The sequence below is a fragment of the Elgaria multicarinata genome, chromosome 6 (assembly GCF_023053635.1).
Source record: "Elgaria multicarinata webbii isolate HBS135686 ecotype San Diego chromosome 6, rElgMul1.1.pri, whole genome shotgun sequence".
Lineage (NCBI taxonomy): Eukaryota > Metazoa > Chordata > Lepidosauria > Squamata > Anguidae > Elgaria > Elgaria multicarinata.
The window spans coordinates 52,317,430-52,323,837 of record NC_086176.1 but is presented as its reverse complement, the minus strand read 5'-3'; positions in this window follow the sequence as shown (position 1 = coordinate 52,323,837).

Here is a 6,408-nt window from a genome sequence, read left to right as displayed (position 1 = left end):
TTTTGATTTTGAACTGCCCAATCCATTTCAAGAGTTGACATCTTGCACTTTAACAGCCAAATCAGTGGAATATGAACAGAGGCAATCAGAAAGTTATACCACGACCCAGTGCAGGTTTAGTGTTGTTCTTTAATACTACCTTCTTTGGATTGGGATAAGTAAATAATTTGGGATGATAAAGCCCCTGTTTGTTGAATTCCATAGTGGAATTCCAAGCTTCCCTCCATTTCCGATGTAGGGGGTCCTCAGCTGCTGGAGAATAAATGGAAGTGTGCACTGCTCTAGATCTAGTGGTCTTCCATGCTTAGGCAAGTGGGGTGGGACTACTTGGCTCTGGACCACTCATCATTTTAACTTCCCAAAACACTTTCCTCTTCTATTAAAGCAGTGGTTCTCAACCTTCCTAATGCCGCGACCCTTTAATACAGTTCCTCATGTTGTGGTGACCCCCAACCATAAAATTATTTTCATTCTTCTCTACACAATCCATTGTCATGGGATGGTTTGCTAATGAAAATAATACATAACAATAGCTTTAATAACACAAAAGATGATACAGGACATAGTTCAGTCAATACAGTTTCCTAAGACCACCGGAAATATGTGTTTTCCGATGGTCTTAGGCAACTCCTGTGAAAGGGTCATTCGACCCCCAAAGGGGTCCCGACCCACAGGTTGAGAACAGCTGTATTAAAGGCTGTGGGTATCTGGTAGCAAAGACTGCAGCAATGGTCCTTTGGGGTCATGCAATGGAGGGGTACCGGATGCCACCCTCTTCCTGCCCCACCCAAGCCACTTGCTTCTTATATCTGTACCATGCAGGAGGGAACAGTTGCACCAGGAGGTGGAGTAGCACTGAAATGCCGGCTCAGGAGACGGAAAGTTGAACCCATTATTTGGAAAGCATATATACACATACTGTGCCCATAAGTCAGCAACACCCATAGGGCAGCCTTCCTTGACCTGGTACCTTCCAGTTGTTTTTGATTACAATTCCTATCAGCCCCATCCATCCTGATCAGGACTGCTGTGCTTGTAGGGGTTTAGAGGACAATGTAGCAGAAGAGAACTAAAGGAAATATTAAAGCTAAGTAGGGATGCTTGAGCATTTCGTTCAGTCTGCACTTGGAGGAGAACAGACCTGATTCTTCTCTCAAATGAATGTAATGCAGTTGTCCTGCTTCTGTGTTTCTCTGAATTTTGCGGTGCAGTTTTCAGCTTTAAAAATGAACCAAAATACATATTTTATGATGAAATGCATATTAATATGTCTTTCATGATAGAACGTGTCTGAATTTTTGTGCAGATTTTTTTTTTAAAAAAACCCACACACCTCAGATTAATGCAGAGATGGGACAAAGCACACATGTTCACATCAATAAACACATGTGAAATGCACACAGACAAAATAGTCTGATTCATTTATCCCTGCACCTAGGCCAGCAGCTGGAATTTATTGATTAATCACAAATGAAAGGATTGATAGATCCTTTTAATGAAACATTTGAGCTTCAGTTACAATTCAATTTTAGTTCTGTATTAGTCATAGACCATAAAAGAATATACGTAGAACACAGTGTGTTTCCATCACAACAGTGGTGGTGGCATTTCACAATTTCTGAGTCAACAAAACAGGATGGAATTTTGATGATGCTGAAGTGCAAATTGCTGGTTTGAGTAAAACTCCTTGACATTTATTGGCTAACAGGAAGTCAACTTTTTGAAAATACTTTCTTTGCTGTCACCCACAGTTACAATTTGTTAAATATGCATCTTACTTTCTTCTGGGATTTGGGGAGTTCTGAATTACTTAATCTTGTTTCTGGAATGGCATCGAAGAGTTAGCCGGTCACCATGCTATTCTTTTCGACTAGCAAATGAATCCACCTTTGCAGGGGTTCTTTGTTTAGTACGGCAAAGCCTTCAAGCAAAATTACACAGCTGTCAAAAGTTGGACACATTGTGCCTGCTCCATCTGGGTGAAGCCATGCCTGTTGGCACCCTGCCATGGTGCCCCCTATAGCCTGCTTAGGGAGGGGTCTGTCCATTCCTCTGGCAGGGGGCTGCCCCACAGCAAGGGGAAAGGGGCAGATGGATAATTTTGTCGCTTGGCCTACTAATCTTCCCAGGATCAACGGTATGGGCTACAAAGCTATGTACTGATTAGGGAAGACTGTCCCTAATGACTGAAGTTGCTACTGCAGGTTTCATCCTTATGGATGCACTAATAATGTGTTTACACACTCATCTAAACGAGCTATTTATAGCATGCTCATGACTGGCCACTCATGGAAGATTCCTGGTCGATTACATGACACTGCAGACCTCCAGTGCCTCTTTTGTTCTTACTGCAGTTTAATTGAAAATGGAAAAAATTAGTAACAAAAAGACCCCCTTTCTGTTTCACAATGAAAAGAGGAAATGCACTACAATAAGAGACAAGACAGTGCCATCTTGTGGCTATATACATGAAGCATAGAACTGGTTGAAGGGGAGGAGGGAAGGGAAGGGAAGTGTATGTAAATGGAGTACATTGTGCCTGTGGGACAAAAATGAAAAGTTGCAGGATTTTCCCTGGTGAAGAAATGCTATAAAAACACAATAACCTTGGGGTATGCACTCCTATGGTCCCCTTAGTATGCCTGCCAAGTTCAAGATGTCTAGGTTTCATGGTCATGATTGACAGATATCTTTTATTTCAGATGTCTAGACTTTGTTCAGACCGCTCACTGTGCATGCACAATTTTTCACAATTGCATGGTCACATCAAGAATTTTGCCCTGAGAATTAATTGACGTGCATAGATACTGGTGCATGTCAGTAACTGAAAATGAAGGCAAACTGCTTATGTGATAACTTGTAAAATTAATGTTGAAAGTTAAACTGGAAGGTTGGCAGGGTGGAATGTGGGGGCAAAGCCTACAGAATAATATAAGCAATGTTGTCTGCAGTTCATGTATTTATATTCCCCCCCCTCGCTTTTCATAGCCGCCATTAGCAGAGTGAAAAATCTATAAGAAACTGGTAGATGGGATTTTTGTAGGATGCTCATTCTCAAAGTTTCAAAACAAATGATTACCATAGTTATATTGTGGAATAGAATTTACCCCACCAGTTACTGTTCTCCCAAGCAACTAAGGAACTTTGGCATTTGGTGAAAGGTCACAGGCTCTGGTTACAGGTGGTGTCAGTAACTCAGACATCTCGCATTTAAATTCAGTTGGAAGAAAGTATCATCTTATAGGAACTGCTTTAGTTCACTGAGTAATGGAAATTGCTCTCCAATACACATCCAAGCCACTTACGAGATTGCTCAGAGAATGACTTTATCATACAATTTAATAATGATATGGCCATGATCCAGGGTACTGCAAGTGTGGGGACTTCGTAAACTAATTGTCTTCCCATGCAGAGCAAGCGTAGATGTGGGGAACCTAAGTTCAGATCCACATTTGGCAATGAAGCCCACAGGGTAGCCTTCAGCAAGTCACTATCTTTAGCCTGACCTCACTCACAGAGGTGGACTTTGAGCTCATGGGATGTTAAAAATAACAACAATGAACTTCTATGAGATGGGTAAGTTTTGGTGCTTGTGACAAGGAAGGTGTGCATTCTTCCATCATTGCCATTTTAATGGAAGGGGACAAGACAAAATATGTGCAAAGGGCCCACAGGGTTTTGGAGTGTGACATCTTCCCTCCATCCCAGAGAAGGACTCCCCATGTCCCATGTGCACTGCAACATCTGCAACTCCCTAATTTCTGATGCCCTCCTATGCTTCCCCATTCATTTCTACAGAGAGGGCAATGTCATACTGACGTGTTCACGTGTGTAGATAACATGTAGAAGACCTTTGCCAGTGGTGGGGGAAGCTTCACGTGTGACAAGGTATAAAAACAGAATTGTCCCCAAAGACGTCCCCTTTTCTGGCTAGGAAAAGGATCTTGGAAATTAACTATGTTAAAATAGTTAGTTAAAATTCTCTCTCTCTCTCTGTCTCTCTCTCTCTCTGAAGTAATTACAGGATTGCCAGTAGAAAATAGAGTTTATTCCACCCTACTCCACTTGAGTTCAAACACTATAGGGTTCTTACAAGGGGTGGTGTATACTTCACATTGCAAAAAGCATGTTATCATTCCATTCCAGGTTATAGCTGCAGTTCAAGTCAACAAGATTATCAGCGTCAACAGCGCCCTTTGAATTATAAACACCAGTAGTTTGTCAGGGCTGCGAAAACCTTGTCATCTATTGAACAAACAGGATATTGCCCTTTATACAGCGAGATGCCCTAGGACTCTGCTAGGGTGAAAGGGAGCGGGGGGGGGGGGGTTATGGAGGAATGCCAGAGGAGATCAGTCTTAAAACATGATAGATCCGCAGCTTTTCATGAGGGACTGCTCCAATGCATCACCAACATGAGGTGAATACAATGGCTGAGGCTGAAAACCATTTATTTTTAATAGTCCCATAGATCTCAGCAAGATTGTTCTGGAGTCAGCTCCTTGGGGCTTGTAGGCTTTGGTTGCACATTAAATTGCAAATCTAAGCCATAAAAATGCAGAAGAACAAATGGGATTTAGGTTGCAAAATTTCCCATTCATCTGAGATACCATTCTTCCTTTACAGATACCTAAAATTCAGCTTTGCTAGCCATTGAACCAAGCTATACTGAGTTTTCTAAAGAATTTATTGGGTACTTTATGTACTTTTCACTATCAAGTCCCAACTAGGTAGTGAATCACGAAGATGGTAATTACTGTGAAATTGGTTATGGACTTCAAGCTCCATCAAACTGGAGTTAACACAGAAACTGGAATCCACTTTCTTAACCTCATGTCTTCCTTCTACAATAATGTACTGCGATCGAAACTGTGATGAAATACGAAAGACCCCTGTATTGAGAAGGCAGGCAAATCTGGTCGTTTTGGACATCATAATATCAGCACAGGTTAGCCTTCCTCTTGCTGAGCTAAATTTAGAAAGGCTTTAGGCCAGTTTCAAGACTCTGGGAAAGCTCTTCATTTGCCACTTGATAAGCATGGCACAGCTGCCCTAATAGCCCTGGGAAGACACTTTGGAAAAAGCCAAGTGACTGCCTAGCATCAATCAGTAAGTGTTCCATCTTCATCAAATGGTACTTCATCAAAAGACTTCCCTAACTTGGTGCCCTCCAGATGTTTTGAACTTCAACACCCATCAGCCCCAGCATGGCCAATGCTGGGAGTTATAATCCAGGGGTAGATACTTTTAGATGCCACAAACCTGGCACATTTAGGGTGCAATCTGTAGATGTGACTGCTAGATTGGCTCATGGATTCCTTCCCCTTTGGCCTTCATTCTGCCTCTCCCTCTTATACTTCAGCCTCCTTGATCAACTGTAGCTTTAAGTTTCCCCTATTTGTTTATTATTTTTTTAAAAAAATTAGCCCACCTTTAAGGGCAAAAGCCCTCTCAAGGCAGCTTACCTAATAAAATCCCATACAATAACAAAACTGGCACAAATGAATACTATCAATCAGCCCCCAGCAGTGATGACAAACATCCAGACCCTACTCAAATCCAATGCACAACATCAGTTAAAACACAATCAGGAAAAGGTCAAAGGAAATAGATGGTTCTTCTTCAGGGATTTCCTGAAGGAAATAGATGGTTCTTCTTCAGGGATTTCCTGAAGACCAGCAGCAATAGGGTCTGATGGAGAGCCACTCATTGCAGAGGCAGTGGGCCACTGAGGAAAAGGCTCTCCCCACTGTATGTGCCAACCTAACTGCCCTCAAAGGCAGGCAAGTGGAACGGGCCTGGCTGACACAGGTGAAGGCAGTCCTTCAAGAAACTCGATGCCAAGGCTTTAAAGGTTTAAACCAACACTTGGGTTTGGAAATATGGTGGTTTCCAGTGGCACTGGTGCATGAACCAACCACATTGCCCCCATCAAAATTTGGATGACTGCATCCTGCACCAGCTGAAGTTTCCGAACCATCTTTAAAGTCAACTCCATGTAGAGCGCCTTACAATGATGCAGGCTGGATGTCACCAGTGCACATCTATCTCCCAAAATAATAATAAAAAAATGATAAGCATAAAAACATCAACACAGTGCAAGGTAAACACTGGTATGAATAATGATGGGGGGGGGGGGGAGTTTTCAAAATCTGTCTAAAAGTCAGAAGTGATGAAGCTCCAGCCAAAATGCTAACAACTGTAGTTTGTACCAATTTCTGTTTTCAAAGTGACTGCAAAGGCACTCCCACATGGAAAGCATTGCAAAGAGCCAGTCTAGTTACAGGATATAGCTAGGGCATGAGTAATGAAGGCTAGGTCTGTTTTTTTTCCAGGTAAAGCCACAGCTGGTAGACCAGAAAAGCAAGGTGACCAACATGGAGTTGTCAATGGTGTTGACGGCCATCA